The 13,083-nt window shown below is 45.0% G+C and overlaps 1 protein-coding gene across 3 annotated transcripts in view; it reads left to right on the top strand.

Moving 5' to 3' along the window:
- The window catches only part of LOC145350784 (ras and Rab interactor 2-like), a 156,979-nt gene that overhangs the window by 62,000 nt on the left and 81,896 nt on the right, over window positions 1-13,083 (top strand). For all 3 annotated transcript variants that reach the window (XM_080200072.1, XM_080200073.1, XM_080200074.1), the window contains exon 2: window positions 4,828-4,889. The gene's annotated coding sequence lies outside the window, so the exon portion shown is untranslated. The remainder of the gene's footprint in view (window positions 1-4,827; window positions 4,890-13,083) is intronic.

Below are 13,083 nucleotides of genomic sequence, written 5' to 3'. Positions count from 1 at the left end.
GTGGGTCATTGTTTTTTAACTGGTCGGCGCAACATCGTGGGCCGAAGGGCCTGTTCTGTGCTGTAATGTTCTATGTTCTATGCCTTCAGCTGCCGAAGCTTTAAACTCTGAAACCTCCTTCCTGAATGTCTCCGAATCTTCAAGACGCTATCTAAAACCTACCTCTTTAACCAAACTGATACCTGTGCTAATATCGGTGTCATACTGTGTTAATGCTCCTATCAGTTGTCTTGGGATGTTTATATATAGTAAAGGCGCTATATAAATTCCAGAGAATAACATAGCTCAGACATTGTGGCCGTGCTGTAACGTCGTTAGAAGTATGGATTGCATCATGAAACATGAAAATGATGCTTAAGAAATTCACAAGCAAGTTAAGATTATTGTCTGGTAATTAAATAATTATTGGGAATTTTTCTTGATCTCAATGGTAGTTGTCGGTTAACTTTTTGAGTCCTGTGCAACTTGTGGTCAATGTGTAATGGACTTGTTGAAAGATTAGAATTGTAATATAATTGCAGTAGGCTTTACAGGAATTTAATTACCAGGAAATCATTCTGTAAACATTTTTAGGATTTGAGCTCATTGCTCCAAGGTGTGTCTTTCTACAAGCTACAGTTTTCGTTCTGGACCAGAAAGGAAGTTGAATGTTGAATCTTTACAGTAGAGATAAACTGAACACAAGTGTTAATCTAAATTAATCCCAGTTTATTTCGGTACTGCTATTATCTGTGAGATAAATAGTCAAAGTGCATTTTTGCATGTGTCTGTATGCATATGTGTCTGTGTATGTGTGCATGTGCTTGCATGTCTACATGTGTATGTCTGTGCACGTGTGTGTGCATGCACGTTTTTTTTAATAACTAAGTTATTTTATTTATTAGTCACAAGTAGGTTTACATTAACACTGCAATGAAGTTAGTGTGAAGCTCCCCTGGTCGCCACACTCCGGTGCCTGTTTGGGTACACTGAGGGGCAATTTAGCATGGCCACTGCACCTAACCTGCACATCTTTAGACTGTGGGAGGAAATGGAGGAAACCCACGCAGACACTGGGAGAAGGTGCAAACTCCACACAGTGACCCAAGGCCGGAATTGAACCTGGGTCGCTGACGTTGTGAGGCAGCAGTGTAAGCACTGTGGCACCGTGCCACCCAATAATGGCGCCTAATGTGGCTCAAACCCAAGACCCTCAGATTAACAGAGTGATGTCCTACCAACTGAGCTAGCTAGGTGACCGCTGGTGACAAAACATCATTGCCTACAACAAAAGGCCCTTGGAGCAAGTCCAGGCACAGGACTTTCCATGCAGTAGTTTATTTTGCTCCCTTTGTGGGGGCACTTAACCCACTTCCTGTGACCCAATATTTCACTACTCTCGAAGCCGTGACTCCAACAGAAAATTGGTTGTATTGTAAAGATCTGCCATCTTGCTATGAGTTTTCGCACTACGACAGATGGCCAACTGTGACGAGACAGATTTGGGGAATTGAAGGTACAGTGTTATTGTGGAAAGGAAAACTAGGAGAGAATACAGTCTGGTGGCACTGTGGTTAGCACTGCTGCCTTGCAGCAGCAGGGACCCAGGTTCGATCCCCAGCTTTGGGTCACTGCCTGTGTGGAGTCTGCACATTCTCCCTGTGCCTGCGTGGGTTTCCTACCACAGTCCATTAAAGCTGGAATAGGAATAGAGGCCAAGCCAGAATCAGTAATGCAAAACCGAAACTCTGTTCTGCCCAATCGCACAGATATAACCACCGCAATTATAATATCAATCAGAGTTTGAAGTTTATTTATTAGTGTCACAATCAGTGTTGCTTCCGTGAAGCAACTGTGAAAATCCCCGAGTTGCCACACTCTGGCACCTGTTTAGGTAGACTGAGGGAGAATTTAACATGCCAATGCATCTAATCAGCACATCTTTCAGACTGGGAGGAGACCAGAGGAAACCCACCCAGATACAGGGAGAACGAGCAGACTCCACACCTTCTAAGGCTGAAAATGTAGGCTATGAAAACAATGTAAAAACTATACTGACACATATCTGCACGCACTGTAGCATAATAATTCCAATCTTTTTGTCACCCAAAGCTACCAGCAAGCGACTCAACAGCCTTTCCAGTGTCAGAGACACCACAGATAAACTTGAAAAGGGGACAGATCACACCCTGATCCTCTTCATTCAATTACAGAATAATGGAGTATTTATTCATTGTCCTCACAAGGGCCCTAGTAAAAGGTTGACGTGTCCACTTTATGTCATAGTTTCTGCTTCTGTGTATTTTGTGTAAAAGATGGTGGCTTTATCAGTGTAAACACATTCTCTAGCAACCTCCTGTGTAGCCAGCTGCTGTTTTTTTTCCCTTCTGAAGGCGTTGCTATGTTTGAAATTCAGGCAAATTATTTGGAGGATAAAAGTTTCAGTTGGGTGCCTAAATTTTCCTTTCAGTTCAAATTATGCTTGTAGAGGATTATAGTCAGTGGACTCTGAGCTTCAGGCAAATCTGGTTTCCCTTCAGTAGAACAGTGAATTTATCTCCATAAAAGGTGTTTTTCGAGCATTTATTGGACAACACATAAAAGCAACAGCCTTTCCGTTGTCCTAAAGGCATTAACTACATGAATCATAGAATCCCTACACTACAGAAGAAGGCCATTCAATCCTTCGAGTCTATACTGACCACCATCTCACCCAGGGCCTATTCCCGTAACCCTCATTTAACCTGCTAGTCCACTTGACACTAGGGGCAATTTAACATAGCCAATCAACCTAACCTGCACGTCTTTGGACTGGGTGAGGAAACCAGAGCACCCGGAGGAAACCCACGCAGACACAGGGGAGAACATGCAGACTCCACACGGACAGTGACCCGAATTGAATCTGGATCCTTGGCGCTGTAAAACAGCAGTGCTAACCACTGTGCCACAATGCCGCCAGCTCTTGAACTAGCTTGATGAAAAGGCTAAGAGACCATCGGCAACAACCTCTGGCCTTGTCTGCGGTCCAGATGCTCCAGTGCCACCGCAGTGAATGCAGTTTTGGCAAAGTGCCAAATTCTCCGTTCTCGCTGGCAGCTGGGTGTGTATAGACAAGATTGGAGAATCCCACCCTATAATCCCTGAGAGGGGATGTATTTAGAATCATAGAATCTCTACAGTTCAGAAGGAAGCCATTCGGCCCATTAGGCCTGCACTAATAATAATTCCACCCAGACCCTATCTTCATAACCCCACATTTTTACCCTGTTAATTCCCCTGCACCAAGGGCCAACAGAGCATAGACAGTCAACCTAACCCACGTATCTTTCCATTGGCCATCTCCCAAATCCACCACAACCCTTACGAAAGAGACCCAAGGCCCCCAAAATATAGTTATAACTGGGTCTGAAGAAAGTATAGAAAATAATTTGCAAAATATTGCCCATATAGGGCGGATGCAATAATTGTGGCAAAGCTTGAATGGCCTGGGCCCTCTTCCTTTTCTCAAAGCATGGATGATGAGGCCTCCATAGAACACAGTGCAATAGGAGGCCATTTGGCCCATTGTGCCTGCACCAGCTCTCCAAATGAGCAATTCTCCTAGTACCATTTTCCTCACCACCTCCCTGTAACCCTGCACATTCATCTTTTACAGATAACACTCTAATACTCTCTGAATTCTTTGTTTGAAACTGCCTCCACTTCAGGGAGTGCATTCCAAATCCTAACCACTTGTTGCATTAGAAACAAAAGTTTCGCCTCCTATAACTTTTTTGCTTCATTTACTAATTATTTTAAATCTCTGCCCTTTCGTCCTTGATCCTTGCACAAGTGGGAATGGCTTCTTCCTATTTGTTCTATCCAGACTTTTCATGATCAAAGATGTGCAGGTTAGCTGGATTGGCCAAGCTAAAATTGCCCCTTGGTGTACCAAGATTAGGAAAATGGGGATTAGGAGCGAGAGTAGGGAGTTCAGTCCTTCAAGGCCGCTCTGCCGTTCTATATGATCATGGCTGATCTCCAGCTCGTCCTAACTCCACTTCCCTGCCTTTTCCCCAAAGCCCTTCATCCTGCTTTTGATCAAATATCCAGCTATCTCTTCCTTGAATCCATTGATTCCGCACACATTGCACTCTGGTGAGTTCCATAGATTCACAACCCTCTGTGAAAAGTAGCTTCTCCTTATTTCTGTCTTGAACCTCCTCCCCTCTTACTCTCCAATTATGACTTCTTCCAGATTGTTCTGGAAGGGGGAACACTTGGTTTACATTTACTTTATCATTCCCGTTGAGTATTTTGTTTACCACAATCAAATCCCCCCCTCATTCTTCAATACCCCAGCGAGTAGAAGCCCAAGCTTCTTGACTGCTCCCCATATAACAGTCCCTTCAAACCTGGAATCAATCTAGTGAACCTTCTGAACTGCCTCCAGTGCCACTACATCCTTCCTCAAAGAAGGTGACCAAAATTGAACACAGTATGCCAAATGTGGTCTCACCAAAGCCTTATACAATTGCAAAAACACTTCTCTACTTCTATACTCTAGACCCTTTGTAATAAATGCCAAGATGTCAAGAATTTTTGGCCAGTCATCAACTTTCCTCACAATGGTAGTGAGGTGATCCTTTTTAATAACAATAGTGTCCCACTCATTGATGATGGTATATTGCTGTCAGCAGTCGCAGTGTAGTCTTGAAACTCACTGGGCATAAGCAGTGAGGTCAGCCTTGAGAATTTCCATAGTATTAGCTTTGTCATTGAGCATTCAATCAATCAGGTTCTGGGAAAAAATTATTAGAAATGTGATTAGAAATTTTGCACTTGCCTACTTGTTTCTTTCTCTTTCAGATGCTCCTCTTGCGTCCTGGTAACATCAGTGGGTATACAACTATGTAGCCGTAAGTCAGATGGTGAGTGTCATGTCCAGATCTGACCACTGGAATTCTCTTTGTGCAACACCTTAGTACTTCTCCCTGAATCAACACTTCAAGATGGCGCTGGAGCGAGGCGACTTCTTGCGAACTGTGCCCAGCATACCATCTAATACTATCCTTCACTCTTGTTCTATGCTGTTAAAATTCAGGGAGCTGGCAGCCCAACCCCCTACTGGAGTGAAGGGGAGGCAGTTGAGCCCCTGGGAGGTGCGGGGGGTGGGGGGTGTGCTCTCTGAGCATTGGCACCTTGGCAGTGCCAGCCTGGTCCCCTGGCATTGCCCAGGGAGGCAAAGTGTCAATGCTGAGCGGGCATCTTGGCATTGCCCACTGAGCATGGGTTAGTGCCAAGGGGGTGGGGCCTCTGAGGGGGGGGGGGGTTGGTGGGGGTGGGGGAGGGTCCCCCTGCCACTCTGCAATTGGGCTGAGCGTTCAGGGCTGACCATTGAGGTGGGGGACGGGCTGCTGGGGGGAGTTGGAGCTGTTGGAGGTGGGGTGGGGCTGGATTCAGGGGGCTGATCGGGAGAAATCGAGGCCGTGTTGCTGAGGTTGGGGGGGGGGGGGTAGTGATTATGTGGCGGAGGAGTGGAGGCTGGCCCAGAAATGGTGGGGGTCAGCAATCCAGCGATTTGGGCCATGGGAAAGTGGAGCGCCGGCGATATGGGCAGTGCATTCCAGATTCCAGATGATTCCCAAAGATTTCCACAGCTGGGGTTTTCCATCCCTTCCATCTGGGCCTGCAGACTAATTGACCCAGAGTGATTCCCACGATTGGTCAATAATCCAATTATTGATATGTCACAAGTAAAAGCAAATTACTGCGGGTGCTGGAAAACCACAAGAGAAAATGCTGGAAAATCTCAGCAGGTCTGGCAGCATCTGTAAGGAGAGAAAAGAGCTGACATTTTGAGCCCAAAGAGTGGAACTCTTTGCCCCAGAAGGCTGTGGAGGCCAGGTCATTTAAGTGTCTTTAGGACGAAGATAGATAGGTTCTTGATCAATAAGGGGATCAGGGATTATGGGGAAAAGCCAGGGGAATGGGGATGAGAAAAACATCAGCCATGATTGAATGACGGAGCAGACTCAGTGGGCCGAGTGGCCCAATTCTGTTCCTATGTCTCATGGCCCTTTGTCAAAGCTGGTATATCGTGCAACTGCCGAGGGTAGTTAAAGGCAAATTGGATGAAGCTTGGCTATGATTAGGCAAATAGCTTAAGATGATGAACTCAGTGTGGATTAGTGTCTTTAGGAATAGTGGCTGCGATATGATATGGTATAAAATCCAACCAGAAAGAGCATGGAATTTAGAACAATAGATTGCTGATGCTTTGAAGTAGGCTTTTGAATCAGATGATGCAAACTAGCTGAGGTACGCTGGAACTAGAAACTGATGTGCAGGAATATTAGGGTGGCACAGTGGTTAGCATTGCTGCCTCTCAGTGCCAGGGACCCAGATTCAAATATGGTTTTGGGTGACTGCATGTAGAGTCTCCGTGTTCTCCTTGTATCTGTGTGGGTTTCCTCCAGGTGCTCCAGTTTCCTCCCACAGTCCAAAGATATGCAGGTCAGGTTTATTGGCCATGCTAAATTGCCCCTTAGAGTCAGAGGGATTAGCAGGGTAAAATAGGTGGGCTTACGGGAATAGGGCCTGAGTGGGATTGTTATCGGTGCAGGCTCGATGGGCCAAATGGCCTCCTTCTGCACTGTAGAGATTCTCTTCTGTTCTAATATAAAGCATGTCCCTCCCTTCATGCCGAGGGCTGGGAGGGAGGCATAAAATGGCATGAATGGGGCATGGAGAGAGATAGTGTGGGGTGAGATCTACAAGGCCTCCTCCTTTCATTATGAAAGGGGTGAAGTCCCACAGTATTGAGGCAAGGCTTTTTGACAGCCCACTCTGGCACCGGATGGTCCCTGTGACTATCTGCACCCTCTCTCCCAGGCCAGCTGGCCCAACTGCTGCCCGTTTCCCACCCCCACCCCCTACTCTCTCACACCAATGAAAATTTCACCTTTCTGCAGCCAGAATATCTCCCAGCTCTTGCTACCCTTGGATGTTCTGAGGGATGAAAGGAAATTTTGAGATAATTTAGTTGTTATTGGTGGGGGAAATGGTGAGAGAGGCTCTAGAAATCATGGCTCATTGATTGGTGATATGGGCCAGAGCGTTAGAGGCAGTTCAGTATATCATAGAGTCCCTACAGTACAGAATGAGACCATTCGGCCCATCAAGTCTGCATCGATTCTCAGACAGAGCATCCCACCTAGGCCCTATCCCCCATAACCAAACATATTTACTGCACTAATCCCCAATCTACACATCTTAGGACACTAAGGGGCAATTTATCATGGCCAGTCCCCCTAACCTGCATATCTTTGGACTGCGGGAGGAAACCAGAGCACCCGGAGGAAACTCACGCAGACACGGGGAGAATGTGCAAACCCCACACAGACAGTGACCATAGGCTGGAATCAAATCCAGGCTCCTGGCACTGTGAGGCAGCAGTGCTAACTACTGCGCCGCCAGTATGGTACCCATTTTTTAAATAGATTACAGAGCAAATCTAAATAATTGCAAGTTTAATATCTGTAACAGGGAAAACTTTGGTGTCTTTAATAAGGTTGACGTTACTGTGCATATGAATAGAACAGCTACAAGGGAAGAGGAAATAGGGCATTTGAAAGGGGTTATCAGAGTGGTTGAAAGTGGTTAGTGGTGTCATTCCACAAGAGTTCATTTCTGAGGCCACTTGTGTTCAGTCTGTAAATTATTGATTTGGAGATGGGTGTAGAGGAAGGGAGCAGTGTAACTTTACCATTATCAGATGATGTATAGGTGCAGTTAATCCTTTCACAGATAAAGTGGCAGATGGATACCAGTTAAGATGGGGGGATGGGTGAGTAAGTTAGGAGTGTTTGGAAGTGTGCCGTACTGTAATGTGTTCCAGGTTCATGAAAGCTGGCACCAGTTTTATACACTGAAGAGACATAGGTGTGGTGTTGCAAAAGGGCTAGTGTGTTAAATTGTTACAGCCATCAAAGGCTGAATTACAGAATATAAAAGCCTGTATAAAACTTTTAAGACCATGTGTGGTATTAGGTCCCTCTCTACAGTGGGTATATTGAGGTTGTATTGGAGTGCAGCACAGATTCTACTGCCTGGTAAGAGCAATGCGATTTGAAAAAAACAGGGTGTGATCTCACCAGCCGTTCATGCCCCACTGCTGTTGCAGCGAGGCCGGAGAATTTGGCGCCCAACCAAAGTTTTACAGATGCACCGTAGAGAGCATCCTTTTCAGATGTATGACAGCTTGGCATGCTCTGACCAAGACTGCAAGAAACTGCAAAGGGTTGTGAACATAGCCCAGTCCATCACTCAAACCAGTCTCCCATTCATTGACTCCGTCTACACTTCCTGCTACCTTGAGAAAAGCAACCAGCATAATCAAGGACCCCACACACCCCAGACAGACTCTCTTTCACCCTCTTCTGTCGGGGAAAAAGAAACAAAAGTCTGAGGTCATGCACCAACCGACTCAAGAACAGCTTCTTCCCTGCTGCCATCAGATTTTTGAATGGATCTACCATATATTAAGTTGATCCTGGCTGTGACTGTAACAATATTCTGCACTCTCTCCTTTCCTTCTCCCTTATGTACTTTAAGAATGGTATGCTCTGTCTATATAGTACACAAAACAATACCTTTCGTTGTATCCCAATATATGTGACAATAATAAATCAAATCAAACCGTACCTGTAACTGTAACACTACATTCTGCACTCTCTCCTTTCCTGCTCCCCTATGTTCTTTATGAACAGTATGTCTGTATCGTGTACAAGAAACGATACTTTTCACTGTATCCAAATATATATGAAAATAATAAATGAAATCAAAAAACGTTGGAGTCCCTCTGTGGGAATAAGTAGGGGTAAGTCTTCCTCTGCCTTTTTAGCCCTCTGGGTTTCTTTCCTTTACGTCCCTGCAGCAGCGTAGCTGAAATTGAGGACACAGCTGGGCAATGTGATGAAGGCTAGGGTTCCTTTCGTGCTCCTTGCGACTCAGTAGTCTGCACCAACATGCCTCTTGTTGTGCCACTGCTTAAAAAAAAATCTACTGTAAACACAAAGTGTAGTAAGACCACAAGAAATAGGAGTGAGAACAGCCAGCTGGCATCACGGGTCTGCTCCAATGCTGTCTCGTTTACAACCTTGCAGAACCCAGAGCTCGGGACAATCTCGACAACTTCATCCCGGGCACAAATAGGATGGTAAAGGGAGCTAAACGTGTATGTCTGCGAGGAGTTGGGTGAAGTGTGTTTTGCGGAGCCTATTTCTGTAACGCTGGAGTGCTCAAATGAGCCATTACCCGACAGTCTGGAAATAAATAACATTTGGTTGGATCCCAAACAGAAGTTGGTTGGCAGAGGAAAGTTGTTTGATAGCAGACCCAACTCTTTTTCCCTTTTAAATGACCTCATTACAAATGATCTCTGCAGAAGTAATTTTCTTCCTATTGGTCCGCCCAGCAGAGAGGCTTGCTATGAGAAGCTGGACAGCAGCCCAGAGGAAAAAGGGCGCTACTTTGCTTTGTTTCTGCAATAGCCTGTGCTTCATGCAGAATGCTGTTTCTCTTGCACTTCTCGGGGCTGTGTTTATAAATAATCTGGAGCCGTGTTGGGTAAGTACGATTGGAGCACTGGCTCTCCTAATTAGACCACTGATAGTGTTTTGTTTCGCTGCTGTTCGTAAGGGGCTGAATGAGGTCTGTTAGTCAGCCTTCCGATGATGATGATGAGTTAAACACTCCAAGCCGTATGTTACTTGCATGTGCAGAGTTTATTTGTTTTTGTTTCTCACTTCATTAGAAACTCCGTGTCCCCCACCCTCCCCACATTTACTATTCTAGACAGTAAGAAAATACTTGTTGAGTATTTTTAACGTTTGTTTCAAACAAGATGCAACATTACAAGGAGAGTCAAGTTTGTTAAGGCATGTCGAACTTCCTGGAACTAACAGCTGTGGTTAAGGTAACGAAAAGAAAGAGCATTGTGGCTGCTAATGCCTTTATCATGTCTCCTGTAAAGTATTTCGTCATGTTTTACTGTGTCAGAAGTGTGATATAAATGCAAGTTGTTCTTATTGTGGAGTTAGTCTGTTGACACTTGAGGCTGGGCTTAACCAGCTCTAATGCCTTGGATTACTGTAAAGCTCATTGTTAAAACTCCAAAATTAAATGGCATGTTTTTAAAAGTGCCACAGCGTTGAATAAATGTTGGCGTAGCTCTGTTGACAGATAAAGAAATGGTATCACTTTGCCCTGGATAAGCTGAGGCTGTGATTCAGTGGGGCATTTATTGAAATATGAAATCAGAAGTTACAAGGTGCACATACTAGATTATGTTTGTATTGAGGTATTTTGAAAACTGTGTAAAGTATTATTGAGTGAGATCTCACAGGACTTATTCGTGAGCCCTCTTGATATTGATTTGATTTATTGTTGTCACGTATTAATACTCAGTGAGATGGACACAAAGAGGTATTGACAGGTTAAGTTCATGGACAACGATTTGATTTTATTTATTATTGTCATGTATTTGTATACGGTGAAAAGTACTTTTCTTGCGCAATACACAGACAAAGCATGTCATTCATAGAGAAGGAAAGGAGAGCGTGCAGGATGTAGTGTTACAGTCATAGCTAAGGTGTAGAGAAAGATCACCTTAATATAAGGTAGTTCCATTCACAAGTCCGATGGCAGCAGAGAAAAAGCTGTTCTTGAGTCAGTTGGTGCATGACCTCAGACCTTTGTATCTTTTTCCCGACGCAAGAAGGTGGAAGAGGGTCTGTCCAGGGTGCGTGGGGTCCTTGATTAGGCTGGCTGTTTTCCCAAGGCAGTGGGAAGTGTAGATGGAGTCAATGGATAGGAGGTTTGTTTGAGTAATGGATTGAGCTTTTGGAGTGCTCTAATCTTTGCCCAGTATTTCACTGTCACCCAGGAATAGTATACAATACCAGAGGTAATCCAGTGTCTGCATTTTGAACCAGATTGCATCTTTGCATGTGGGAGAAATGATTTACCTTTTAATTTCTTCTTCTTATGTTTTATGACCAAATATCAAATTAGATATAATCAGAGTTTTGGCTGTTGGCTGAAATATATTGGGATTGTTTTTATGTTTTGTTTTTTCGAAACATTCTCTGTTATTTAGCAAACTGACTTCTAATGTTGTAGCTATATCCTGTGGTAGAAAAGTCAATATGAGTAGGTGCAATGTTCTGCTGGTTTATATCCTATTGAAGTCCGACTGTAACAAGATACAGTGGTTAGCATTGCTGCCTCATAGCACCAAGGACCCGGGATCAATTCCTGGCTTGGGTCAATGTCTGTGTGGAGTCTGCACATTTTCCCCATGTCTGCGAGGGTTTCCTCCCACAGTCCGCAAAGATGTGCTGGTTAGGTGCTAAATTCTCCCTCAGTGTACCCAGTGTGTGGTGACTGGAGGATTTTCACAGGAACTTCCTTGCAGTGTTAATGTAAGCCCACTTGTGAATCATAGAATCCTACAGTGCAGAAGGAGGCTATTTGGCCCATCGAGTCTGCACTGACCACAATCCCACCCCGGCCCTATCCCCATAACCCCATGCAATTACCCTAGCTAGTTCCCCTGACACTAAGAGGCAATTTACCGTGACCAGTCCACCTAACCCTGCACATCTTTGGACTGTGGGAGGAAATTGAGTATCTGAGGAAACCCATGCAGACATAGGGAGAATTTGCAGACTCCACACAGCCAGTGACCCAAGCTGGGAATCGAACCCAGATCCCTGGCACTGTGAGGCAGCGGTGCTAACCACTGTCCTACCGTGCAACCCATACTAATAGTAAGCAATGTGCTTCACTTTTTGAGCCCCCTCCACATAAAAGTAAATAAATTCTTAATTGCTAACTGTGTGGGGGAGAAAGGAATAGGAGGATTAATTAATGGGGTGAGAGGAGGCTTATGTGAAGCACAAACACTAGAAGAGGCTAGATGGGCCAAATGGCCTGTTTCCTTGTTTAAATTCGACGTGTAAAAAGAATGAGTTGTTAATTCAATTGCATTTAATGCTTAATTAGCATAAACATAGATTTATGTGGGTTAAGTTGATCTATGTTTTCCTTTAATTCATTCAAGAGATGTGGTTGTCGCTGACTGGCCAGCATTTATTGCCCATCCCCAATTGCCCTTCAGAAGGTGGTAGTGAGCCGTTTTCTTGAACCACTCATCAAATACTGACAATGTGCAGACAAAGAAGCCTTATTAAAGTCTTAACTTGGACCACAGCAGTACGAACTTTTCGATGCAGTTTTGCTGCTGTAGCACTGGGTATTGTTAATGCACAACCACTTGAATGAACTGACAGAGCCATTGTATTAAGAGACATGAAGGGACATTTTTGCTAAACGAGTTAATTGGGGCAAAATTTACCATGGTGGTGGTGGGGGGTGGGGCACAGTGGTCCTGCCTCACAGCACCAAGAACCCGGGCTCAATTCCCGGCTTGGGTGATGGTGTGCAGTTTGCATGTTCTTCCCATGTGTCTGTGAAGATTTCCTCCGGGCGTTCCGGTTTCTTCCCACTCTCCAAAGATGTGCAGGTTAGGTGGATTGCCCATGCTAAATTGCCCTTAGTGTCGGGGGGACTAGCTAGGGTAAATACATAGGATTACAGGGATAGGATCTGGATGGGATTGTGGTCGGTGCAGAGTTCATGGGCTGAATGGCTACACTTCTGCTTGGTAGGGATTCTGTGATCCCACCCATCACGGTAATCGGAATAGGCAAAGAGCGGACCATGGAAAGGTCTGTTGACCTCTGACGGGATTTTCCAGTTTTAGGGCAAGCGAGGCCAGAAAACCCCGCCCAATGCCTTTGTCAAAATAACTATCAGAAAAGTGTCGCAGGAGCTCATAGCACACGCAGCAATTTCTTTGGGTGACGATCCTCGGGAGACAAGTGGCAGCCTGAGTTTCTCGACAGAGCGAAGGTGGTGTGGGGAACCTGAACCTGTCGCAGGTTAACGCGCTGCCTCCTTAAAGCATGTGTTTCGTGCGTGTGTGTGTGTGTGTGCGCGTGCTTTTTTTTAGAAAAAGCAACCGTGGGTGTAGTTACAAAGAACAACAATTATCCATCA

The sequence above is a fragment of the Carcharhinus amblyrhynchos genome, chromosome 12 (assembly GCF_965287045.1).
Source record: "Carcharhinus amblyrhynchos chromosome 12, sCarAmb.v2.hapA, whole genome shotgun sequence".
NCBI classification, from domain to species: Eukaryota; Metazoa; Chordata; class Chondrichthyes; order Carcharhiniformes; family Carcharhinidae; genus Carcharhinus; species Carcharhinus amblyrhynchos.
Note: the sequence above shows the minus strand (reverse complement) of the source record. Positions and strands in the feature narration are given on the sequence as shown.